Source organism: Magnolia sinica, chromosome 10 (assembly GCF_029962835.1).
Source record: "Magnolia sinica isolate HGM2019 chromosome 10, MsV1, whole genome shotgun sequence".
NCBI classification, from domain to species: Eukaryota; Viridiplantae; Streptophyta; class Magnoliopsida; order Magnoliales; family Magnoliaceae; genus Magnolia; species Magnolia sinica.
The window spans coordinates 75219402-75232175 of record NC_080582.1 but is presented as its reverse complement, the minus strand read 5'-3'; positions in this window follow the sequence as shown (position 1 = coordinate 75232175).

The window sequence follows — 12774 nt, the reverse complement described above, 5'->3', positions numbered from 1 at the left end:
AAGAAATAAACAGCAGTGACCGTACATCGAAAAATGTAATCGAAATAGGTGGTGGTGCGTCCTTAAAAGAAATGTTCGAAAAGGAAGAAAAACAATCCTAGAAAAACAACAATGGATCCTCAAATGGCCTCCAACCCTACCTAAAGGTTCTTTAGACTACGTCTTTGGGGCCCACCGTGGAGTATGTCTCAAATCCATTCTGCCTATTGAAGTCAGAATTTGACGAAAGGCCATGCTCCAAAGACAAACCCATATTCACTGATTATATGGACCACATCACATGAAAATGGTTAGTAATGAACAACCATTATTCTCATATCTCAGGTTTTGTGGGCCACAGAGAACTCATATCAGCATAAGGTTATCGTCTTCCGAAAGGATGAACGGATTAGATCTACTTTCCAGTAGATCCAATGACAAATCCCATCCACATCACTCTCTCCAAATGAATACGACGTAGCTTCTCTCCAACATAAAAGGTAGCTTCTCTCCGGCATAAAAGGTCATACCAATGCTGATGGATCCAAAGCAAGGGCATTTTTATCTTTTTTTCTTGCAACTTCTCATTTAGAGGGTTATAGAAAAAATATTTTTGGTATGAGTCTGGATAGTGTTTGCGATCATCCGTGAGCCCAGTCGTGAAGACCTGACTCGGATCAAGTTGAGACCTATGCCATTGTGACCGCATCGTCACCGCGGTTCCAACGACGCGTCTTGTGTGTCCATCCGATGTGTGGATCATAAGTTGTGTGCATCTCATTTGTAGCCTTTGAGCATGATAATGTGGCTCACCTAGTGTAGAGGGCACATTTTTCAAGGTGGCCACCCTCCTTTGTGCAAATTTCAACACACACTACTCATACACTACCTAAACCCCCCATATCCTACACCGCCCACCACCCACACACTACCCATCCCTACTCTAGCCTAGTAATATAGTTTATATCACCAAAGGCTATGATGATTTTTCTCTTATGTAGGAGAGAGATTAATGATTACTTTCCCTCTCTCTCTTTTCTAGCAAATTTCTATACTCTCCCTCTCATTTCTCTCTACTCTCTTCTCTCTTTCTTTCTCTTTTACAAAAAAATTCAGCCCCAGTTTCCTTATTCTCCAGCCCCTTCTCCCTCAAATTCCCTCCCATCTAACCTTCAACAATCCATCTCACCCATTGAAACATGTCCCTTGGAGCATGAAGAGAAGATTGATGTAACTTTGGAGTGGGATCCATTAAGGTGGGTGATTAAAATTTCTGATCTTATTTTCTACCCTTTGATCTTATTTTTCTTCCTAGATGGATCATGTGGGACCCACCAATCCATGGTGGGGATCCCATTTGATCCCATGGATGTGGCCCTTTGGCCCATCCTACATGCATGTCATGATCCATGATGGGGCCATTCTCCATGGACCCCATCATGATGTATTTAATGATCCACTCCATCTTAAGGTCATCTAGACCCTAAGGATCATGTTGGGATGGCATCCCAACCATCCATAGCAATTATAGATCATGCATGTAGTGATTTTATGTTGCATGTACAATCAATGTAGTTGTATGGGTATGATTCATTCTTGGGAGGGCCCATTAGTGGCGGGGCCCTACCCCATGGCCGGATTGTGTTTCTTCTCCATCTTTTCTTTCCTGTCTTTATAGTAAATCTGATGTATATGTAGCCCACTTGATGTGTCATGCAACTAGGCTTAAGTGATTAGACGTCCAGGCCCACCTTATTGCCCCATATTTTTGGCATGTTTTGGGCAGCCTTTGGGCTTGATTTTATGGATGATCTTGAAAGGGGCCTGGGTCTAAGAGTTGTGTGACCCATCTAGGTGGACCCCACCCTAAGGAAATGGTGATTTATCTCCCTTTTAATTATCTTTTGGAGTGGTTTGGACAGCAACATGTTGCTGTCCAAATCTGTCTGGACAGATTTTTGGGTCATCTTGAGGCCAGATTTTTGGGCATTTAGAGGGGTGTTTGGTCCCATGTAATATATGTTTCTTAAAGGTGTGGACCCTACCTACAATTATGCTAAATTTCAGCCCCAAACGACTCCATTTGGTTATCTAAAAGGGTGGGCCAAGAGGGGTGGTCAGCCTGATTTTGTGCTATACAGTCTAGCAATGTAGACTGTTGTAAACTGAAATTCATAAATTATTTTGATGATGGTGGGCTACATTTTTGGATTCCCTCTTATTCACACACTTACACCACCCTCTAAGCTTCTATAAGCTTATGCACGATTGATGCGTGTAGGAGACTCTAGGTAGGCGCCGTAGTAGCAGAGCGTGGAGTAGGGTTGAGCAGTGAGGATTCCAGTGTTGCTGATTTCTCTCTTTTCCTTTTATTCTCATGTATGTCCTTTTGGACCTTATGGATGATGTAAAAGTTCAAATTTTTAGTGGATTTTGTGATGTGTGCCTTTGTTATTCTCAGATGTACTTGCTGTGGTCTTGGGTATGCTCGTTTTGGAAATGATTATACTATTATGAAAATCCTCCTTGTAGGATCCCAGGATCGGAACCTACCTCAGGAGCCGAGAATAGGGTACTACGGAGGTTGTTATGCCCGAACCGGCCATCGGGTTCCTTATGAGTCCTATAGTCATCGAGTCCGGGGCGTGAGACTTGGTTCGATTTCTACAAGTCTATAATGGTGGAAGTGTTCTAATGGAGAATGACGCAGCATGCAAGGCTATCGAAATATGGACCATCAAAGTAATGATGTTTGTGTGGACACCCCAGCTTAGGTTGATAAACTTATTGTAACACTCCGGGTTTTTAGGGGCCGTGTAGGAACTCGGCTCTCGAATTCCCAAGTGTCACAGGTGCTCTAATGGGCTTCAGATTTTAATTATATTTGGATGATCTCATAAACAATGAAGAGTTTAGCAAGGCATGAAACATAAGTAAGTCATAAAGCAGTATCAAGTGCCACTAAATATAAAAATATCCAAACCACAAATCCAAAATCATCTGAATAGGGAACTAGTCACACCCATACATGACCCAAAGTGACTAGAGCCCTGACCCATACCCCGCGGTAGCCCGAACTCAGACTAGAAGGATCTGCCGAAAGTGTGGAAGCAGGGAAGCTCCTCTTCCTCATCCATACTCATCCCGCTTAGCACGTCAAGCTCCTCCTCACTTGTATCTAATGACGTGTCTGATTGGTGTTTTAAAACACCATCCTAGAGTGGGAGTGAGTAGCTAACTCAGTGGGTGTCATTAGCCATAAGTTACATCAAATAACAATTCCATGATGAATTTAATGAAAAGTATAAATTCATAAATCACTAACTAGTCTTTGTTAATACGTATGCATGAGTTATGTATGATGCATGACCTTACCCACAACACTCCCACGAGCGACTTCGTCTCACGGTCGTGCATGACCAACACTCCCTCATTGCGACCTCAACTGTTGAGTCGCCAAATCTAGCTAATGAGATTCATGAATAATGTTAGCCGAGTATTTAGTTAATTCCGTTCATCCAACAGGTTGGAGAAACTGGTACATCCTGACGATATCAATGCCCTCATCCATTTATGAGGCCAAGACCCCTCAACGTACGAGGCTAAAACCCCGCGATCCTTGATCCTATTGGAATCCCCATCCCCGATTGCAAGCACGTGGGGAGTACTGGGAAGCGGGATCGCTCGCGGTCACTACGGGGAGGCTCGTCACCCTAGCGTAGGCCGACAGCTCGGACATAGTGTCCCATTCCACCATACCCAGCTCAGGAGGCTGTGGATCAGTTTTTAGTTGTTGTCATTGACGTCAGTGGGTGGGGGGTGTTCCAGGTTCCAGATAGGCGTGAGCAAACATGGTTAACAAGCATGGTTGGTCAGTCAGTGGACTAGACCGCCCAAATTCAGGCGAACACGTAACGCACGACATTGGGTGCAAGCAACCCATGTAGTCCTACCACTGTCGCCCATTCGCGTCCGCCCGCACCAGTCAGTCTAGTCACAGGGCGGCCCAACTAACGGGACTACCCTTACAAATCTCAGATTCCTGACCAACCTAGAGGGTGGGCTATATTTAATAATATTCTAAGCAGTCAAGAGTTTATCTTCAAGTGCAGAAGGAATAAAACGTACAACACATCTAAGCATAAGATTTTAGGATATTAACATGCATGTGACTACTCTTAATAGCATAAATTAGATATGTGTGCGGGTGGTGTTGAACTACCTAAGAAGCAAAGATCACACATTATCCATAGTACGGGAAATTACAATCAAACATATAACATGGAAGAATGTACAAAGATGTTATATGTAAAAATGTATACACAACACGAATCTCATGCCCAAATAATTTGAGAATAACGATCAAACAATCCATTTATCATTTCATGCATGTTGGGTGTACTCATCATATGGATTCCTAATTTAGGGTTTTTCCTTAGAATTCGTATGTTCATCAATCTAGCATCTAAAATCATTAAATTTAGCCTAAAATTGGTACTTGGCCACCTAAGGATAATGGTCCGCACCTATAGATCGTTGAGAGCTAGAGGAATCGACCTAGGGTTACCGAACTCTCGTTGAAATGCCTAAATAAGCATACAAGCTTGTAAGAATTAGAAGGAATTAAACACAAGACCTAAACCTACAAATATAACTCAATACCTACCTTCAATCGTCGCCGAATTGACACCAATGAAGGACAATGTTGTTATAGAGGAGATGAGAGGGTGAAGGTGCACAGACCCTCATGCTTCTAAGCTCTTCCTCTCTCTTTCTCCTCTTTTCTCCTCTTTCTCTTCTCCCTTTTTTCCTTTCTTCCTTCTAGGGTAAATTCGTATGAGGAGAGGGGTGCCCAAATGAAACTCTTATGTAGTGCCAGATTTGGTGTAAATGGCCCCAAGGGCTAGGTTTTTACTATACTAGCCCTATGGGAGGGTCTTTCTAACCTCTAGGGCCCACTATGGGGCGTACATATTGATATACACCATAGGATAGTTAGCCCTAATGATGATCTACGTATGGATATGATCGGCCTGTTCAACGATCACCGATGGTCGATCGGGACTACGACTATACAGATATTAGCTGAAAAATATCCATACTCCACGTGTGAAGTTTGGTTGTAAACCGACGGTCCGAAATTTTTAACTTTGCGTAAGAGTGGACGACCCAATTCACTTAAGTTTCAGCTTATTCCTTCAGGATAATTGCACTTCTCATGCACTCGTCCCTTGGCTCAAGTTGAGCGGTTCTGGACACTATCCAGGTCCAACTCCCACCGTGGACGTCGAGCCCAGTAAGACGGACATTATTTTATAGTTTTGGAACTAATGGCCCACTAATGAGTGGCCTAGAGCTTGTTTGGAAAATCGGGGCATTTCTGGAATGAATTAGGTATTGAAATTTCTTGTGGGCAATGATTAGGGTTTGGATTAACCATGTTCATAGTGTGGCCTATTTATAACTAGTGAAAGTGGAGATTTTGTCATAATTACTCTAAATCATCGGTTTTAGGCTAAAAGAGTGACGAGGTTGATTTGGTCCATTAGTCAAGATTCGTGCCTTATTTAACTTGGCTTCAGTAGATCTTTTAATTTAGTTACGATTGTCTTAATTAATCAGTGGTAGGTCGGTTAAATTTAGGCTCTGTGTGAGTAACTCATGTGGCTAAATTCGGTGTTTAAGTGATCGGGCGGATTTGTTAGCTTCCTACGGTTGATTAATCGACTTGTACAATTCTTTACTGGTACCACCCATGTATAAACTAACACTGAGTGCTAATGGTCAGTAAATGATAATATAAGTTAATTACATTAAAAAATTCAAGGATTTTTGGAAATCCAACCTCATTGGCCCACTTGTACAGACTGCCATGTAGGTAGTTTTTATTTTAAAAAATAAATAAAATTTCCGTCTGAGCTTTCTAACGGTGCTTTCCATTTTCATTCTCCAGAGATTTTTACAAGAGATTTCTTCTCCTGTCTGTGGATTCTAATTTCAAATTCCTTATGGATTTGATCAAAGTTGTTGCTGGAAGAAAAAACCCTTTTTTTCTTTTGACGATTACATTGGTGGCCCTCCTTCCTCAATCTCTCTCAATCTCTCTCACCCATTTTTCTTCATTCGATTTACGACAGGCTGTCTGCCGATAGCCGATTTTGTCCTATTGAAATCTATTTCATCCATTTGTCCATTGAAGATTCACCCCATTTCACAAATATTTATTTATTTTATATTTATGATATTATGCTTTTGAAGTTTGAGTTTGGAGAGGATTATAGATTACTATTGCTCATGACCATTATCAACAAAGCGAGCAACTATAGTAGCAGCTCTCGGAAAAACATGAGTTGAATTCATTTTTCTAGCACCAAATAGGTTCTCATTTTGAATGCGTTTTAGTGATTTACAAATGGTACATTTTTTACTTCAAGGATGCTACATTCCATCTTTTACATCTCCACCAATGTTATTTTTACATATTATTTGGCCATTATAAAGTAATTAGCAGTTGGAATTAAAAATTAATAACCTCAAATTTGGCCTTAACTTTAGCTACAAAATAGTAACATTTCCACCACTGTCAGTAACCTATAATCCTCCCCGAACTCAAACCTCAAAAGCATATCATAACTATAAAATAAATAAATACCTGTGAAATGGGGTGAATCTTCGATGGATGAATGGATGAAATAGACTTCAATGGGCTGAAATCGACTATCGGCAGGCAGCCTGTCGTGAATTGAATGAATAAAAATGGGCAAGAGAGATTGAGGAAGGAGGGGCCTCCAATAGTCAAAAGAAAAAAGAGGTTTTTTCTTCCAGCGGTAGCTTTGATCGAATCCATCTATAAAATAGGATGGAATTTCAAATTAGATTCCAAAGATTTTAACAGGAGAAGAAATTTTTGAAAAAAATTCAAATTGGATAATGAAAATGGAAAGCACCGTCGAACATTGCCATCACCGTTAGGAAATACAAAAGATTTTTTTTTTTAATAATAAAAACTGGCTATGTGGCAGTCTATCAGGCTGGACTAATGAGACTCTTGGAGTCAGCAAGTCTCTGACTCCCGGAAACAGAGGATTCGGACTCTTTTTGAAAATATGCTTTTGGTATTTTGCGGCCAACACGATGTTTTTGTCTTGGAAACGGATTGGCTACTCCTCCCGCCACCGGCCAATGGTGGGTGGTCTGCTCTGTGGACCCTCACCATGATGTATTTGTTTCATCCATGCCATCCATCTATTTTTCTAGAACATTTTAACATAGAGACCAAAAATAAGGTATATTCTAATCTCAAGTGAACCACATTACAGAAACGATGTTGAATGCATGTCGACCATTAAAAGCTTTTTGGGCCATAAAAGTTGTGAATCAAGCTAATATTTCATTTTTTTCTTCATCGAGTCTGTATGACCTAATCAATGATTGGATGTCAAATAAACGGTACAATGGGCCTTGGTAGGATTTTAATGGTGGATATCCAATCGCTATTGTTTTCTGTGGTGTGGTCCACCGAGATTTATATCCATCTCATTTTTGTCACGCCCCAAACCCGAAAATCGGATTCACAAATCTCGATCGCCGAATCCAGTGCCAACAACCTCCGTAGTACTCCATTCTCGCCTCCCAGCGACATTACGTTCCGATCTTGGGATCCTACAAGGAGGATTTTCCAACGTACATTTATCTCATAGGAAGCATAACCACAAGTTTACCTAAATCACAAAGGCAACATCATCATCACATATCCACTAATATAAACATTTGAATACAGTGCTAAAAGGGAAATACATATGACAAAACCAAAGCTCTAGAGGTCCGCTACATGCTCCAAGCTTAACGCTGCTGCAACCTGATGCCACCTACGGGCATCTATTGTGCATAAGCTTATAAAAAGCTTAGAGGGTGGTGAAAATGTGTGCACAAGATAAGTACCAAGCACATAGATACAACGCCGTAATCATACAATATCGAAAATATTGGTAAGTTCATGAATCATACGATATCAGAGTAAGCGGAAATGAGTCAATCAATATCAGAATACACGATACAGATCAAATATGCAAATAAGGAGTCATAAAGAGCTAAATATCAGATGTCGATGATGCAATGCAATATATAACTCCCGATGAGTTCACGTATAGCGTTCGCCATACGTAGACAATATAAATGCAGAAACACAATAATCCAAAATGCCATATGCCGCGGATGTAATGCAATATGCGATGCGAATAAAATGACCAAGCTGGAGTGTGAAGCTAGGATGATAGTATGTAGTATCACAGGCTATGAGGTCTATTATAAGGGACTTCTATCCAAACCGGTCTCATACCTAATTTGGATAGTCAGACTCATTGTGGTAAACTCCTAATCTCAAGTTAGTCGTGAACCCCAACCAAAATCCTCGCCATTGCGAAGGTACATGTAACAAATAGTTGCACACCACCAGCCCGAGTGGATAGTGAATAAAGGAATGAATGAGTATGCAATTCCTGCTCTACAAATCAGTATTGTACATCTCTGGGATCATCACCAAGGTCTAGTATACTCTACATGCAATCGCCGCTCACTGACGCACGACCATGCAAGTGGAAGAGACCTCACCGATAGCGGACCCACCAATACCTATCCCATGTCAATAGCGGACCCATTCATGAGCTGGTCAAACTTAGCCTAGCTATGGCCCCTACCCACGGGCGGGTAAGGCCATACCCCCTCCTAACTAACCACAACACAGTGAGAGACGAGGCCTCCCGGTATTCTGCACTTAGGCGCTCATGTATCCATTTGGTCTCGACATTGGGGCATCTCCGGCCACAGGTTTAGGGACTTTCACCCATGGACATCCAAAGTGCCCGGATGCTCAAACTAAACATTTTGGTATCCCATCTAGTTATCCACGACATGCTTGTGGAGGCTACGGCCACTGATGTCGCTAGGGTATACGATAATCACAACACACAATGCAAGATACATGAGTTATACAACCAGTCATGCATCAATCCTATACCGTGCGCTCATGTGAGATAACCTCCACTATCGGAGTCTCATAACAACTTGCCCAATGAAATATGCAATGGTCAACTACATCTCATAACAAATATGCGATGATGCGTATGGCATGTATTATGATCTTTTTCTGTTGTCACATACTTATAATCGGTTTCGAAAACGGCATCGACAATTGGCCTCAACATGTGGACATTTAACCAATATTGCCTCAAGGAATGGCCCACATAGAGCTAACATATAGTGGACTTATGGCCTCCCACAAGGGCCTAATATACAACACCATGGGCCTCATCGCTGACCCTCAAATGCATCATAATGGCCCTCATCACATAGGACACATACATTACATAGGCCTTAAATGCATCAAGCCGAGGTCGAATGCTCATCGAATGGGCCTCAAATATGGGCCACATATACATCACAATGGTCCTCGACAATCGGCCTCGATTTCCATCCTCGACAATCGGAATCGGCCTTAATAATCGAATCGACCTCAATAATAATCGAGATCGGCCTCGACAATCGGAATCGGCCTCGATAATCGGCGCGATAATCAACATCGATAATCGGCTAAACAAGGTGGGGTCCATATATGAATAGCCGATCGAACCATAAAATAAAGATCGGCCCTCGGCCGTGGTTATATCAAACCCGATAGCGCGAAACCATCCGTCTAATATCGAATGGGGCCCACCGATTAGGGTTAACCCACTAAAAGAATAATGAAAATGGGCCTAACAAGGCTTTGGGAAGGTCACAATGTGGATGTGTAACCATCATTGTCCATCAATGTGGACCTTTAACCAACATTGCTCCCAAGGAATGACGCTCATAGGTCCAATCGTATAATGGGCCCACGGTCTCATATAAGGGCCTAATATACATAATCATGGGCCTCAATTACATCGCATATACGCTTCACATTAGGCCTCACTCATGGGCCAGTGTACATAACATCAGGCCGTATCAACGGGTCGAATCAAATAGACCAAATCAAATGGGCCGGTACAAAGGGGTCAAATCAATTGGGCCGATTAAATGGGCTGATACAAATGGGCCGAGTCAATGAGTCGACTCAAATGAGCTAAGTCAATTGGGCCGATCAAATGGGCCGATACAAATGAGCCGAGTCAATGATCAAAATATCATTTGGACCACATCATAAATAGCAGTGAAAATAGTGATTTTCACTATTAGAAAATTTCATAGAGATGGGCCGATTCTAATGGGCCGATACAAATGGGCCGAGTCAATGGGTCCACTCAAATGGGCCGATACAAATGAGCCGACTAAAATGGGCTAACTAAAATTGGCTAAGTCAATTGGGTTGATCAAATGGGCTGATACAAATGAGTCGAGTCAATGGGCCGACTCAAATGGGCCGATCAAATGGGCCGATACAAATGGACCGAGTCAATGGGCCGACTCAAATAGGCCAAGTCAATGGGTCAAATCAAATAAGCTGATATAAATGGGCCGACTCAAATGGGACTCAAATGGGCCAAGTCAATTAGGCTGAAAATTATATTTTAAGGATCATTTGGACCATACCACAAATAATAGTGGTAATAAAGATTTCCACCTTTAAATTCCAGTGGGCCCTACCATAGCATTTAATTTCCATCCAGTCTATTTATAAGTTCACAAAGACCAAGTATTAAGAGGATAAACAAGTATCATATTGGTCCAAAACTTCTGTACCCAAAGGGTTTCAATGGTAGACGTCCAAACCTACTGTTTTCTGTAGTGTGGTCCACATGATATTAGATCTGTCTTATTTTCAGTCTTAAGCCTTAAGACGAGTCTGCCAAGTGGATGGACGGTTTAGATATATCATATACACCAGCGGGCCCCATAGAATTGCTGGTGTCATGGGGTCCATTGATGGATGGTATGATGCAGCACATGCATATAGTACATACATCATGATGGGGCCGCGCCTGGCACCGTCCAAACGGGCGAAGCAGACGAAGCACATATATGCAGGTGGGGTCCACGAGCGTGGCCAGTGGCCAGCGAGACAGATGGATGGACGGCTGGATGGAAAACATCTATCATAGTGGGGCGTACGTGGCACTGTCCAGATGAAACACATACAATCACGGTGGATCCCACCAGAACTTGCTGACATCAACTTCACAGCAGCAGCGCTGTGTGAGGTACGCCATCCAATCCGATCATCAGGTGGGTCCACGTGAGTGTGGCCCACCATAACATTTATTTAAATATAATATAATATATTATACAATATTATATATTATATTTACATAAATAAAATAAAACGGCAGAAGGCTGCCCAGAAAATCTGGACGGTGCTGATTTACCTATTAAAGGTGGGTCCCATGTGGAAGTGGCCCACCATATTACATATATTAATAATATAATATTAGTATATTATATGCTATATACTGAAATATAATATAATATAATATATATATATATACACACACACGTGTGTGTGAGAGGGAGTGAAGTGCCAGCGTTATCAGCGCCTGGATGGACGGCTGATGGTGGGTCCCACATATTTGGATGGTTGTGATGCAACACATACATCATGTGGTGGGGCCCACAGATCTAGCTGACGGTCCAGCATCTACATGCTGCTGGACGTCAAACTGATGGACGGTTCAGATTCAATGTACACATGAGGTGGGTCCACATGTGTGGGACCCACCAGGTTAGCTTGTTAGTATACACCCACGTCAGTACACGTACTTCATGTTAGCCACCCCCATTAGGGATCGATACCAAGACCCCAAGTGTTGAAACGAGGTATCTCCACTCAGTCTACCAGTTGAGCTATGGATATGGGTATATCCAGACCCTGGATAGCCCGGATATAGGTGCACTTCATGGTGGAGTCCCACCATTCATGATGGATGGTGCAAATGAAACACAAATTGGTGGGGCCCACTTCATCAAAACGGATAGAAAGAGAGAGAGAGAGAGAGAGAGAGAGAGAGAGAGAGACGGTGATGGAGGGACCCCGCCACTATGGGTCCCTCATGATTACAACATATACATCATAATGGGTCCCACCTACAAGTGGACCCTCAAATGCAACTCGACGGTAGAACACCCACCTATCGGCCTCTTTCTTTAGCTCCTTGGACTCTTATGCTCCTTGCCTTTACTTTTGATGGAGGTTGATGGTGATTGGAAGGTTGAGATGGGAGATGAGAAGGTGGGCCACACTTAGTATTTGGAAGAGAGCTTAGATATTGGAGCTCTCATGGAATTGGAGAGTAAAGATAGAAATGAGAGAGAGAGAGGTGATGGGATGATATGGATGGGTGTTGTAAGGAAGGCAATAGGGAGGTAAGGTCTTGTTTGAAACTTTTGTAAAAGAGGGATGGGTAGGGGAGAGAGAGTTGACTTTGTGGAGGAAGAGGAATGGGTGTTGGTACTTTAAGTATGGAGTATACTTGACTTGGTTGATTGATTGATTGATGGAACACGTTGTAGAGATTTTCTCGAGATTCGCAACGCACGGCATTTTTCTCGAAATAAATGCGGGCCTACATCTTCTAGCTTGGGTATCGGATCGATGTGCGAGTCACAGCGTTGGAACCGCGGCAACAGCGCGGTCGCTAGGGTACAAGTTTCGAGTTGAGTCAACTCTAATATGCGGGACCCAGCTTAGGATCGTGTGCAAACGTCGGATACGGGTCAAGGGTTGCCGAAATTCGATCGAGAGGACCGCGATATGAGGGCGGTCCAGGAGACGACGGAGGGGTTGGGGTGGAGAGAGAGGAGGGAGAGGGCCGAGGACGGGAG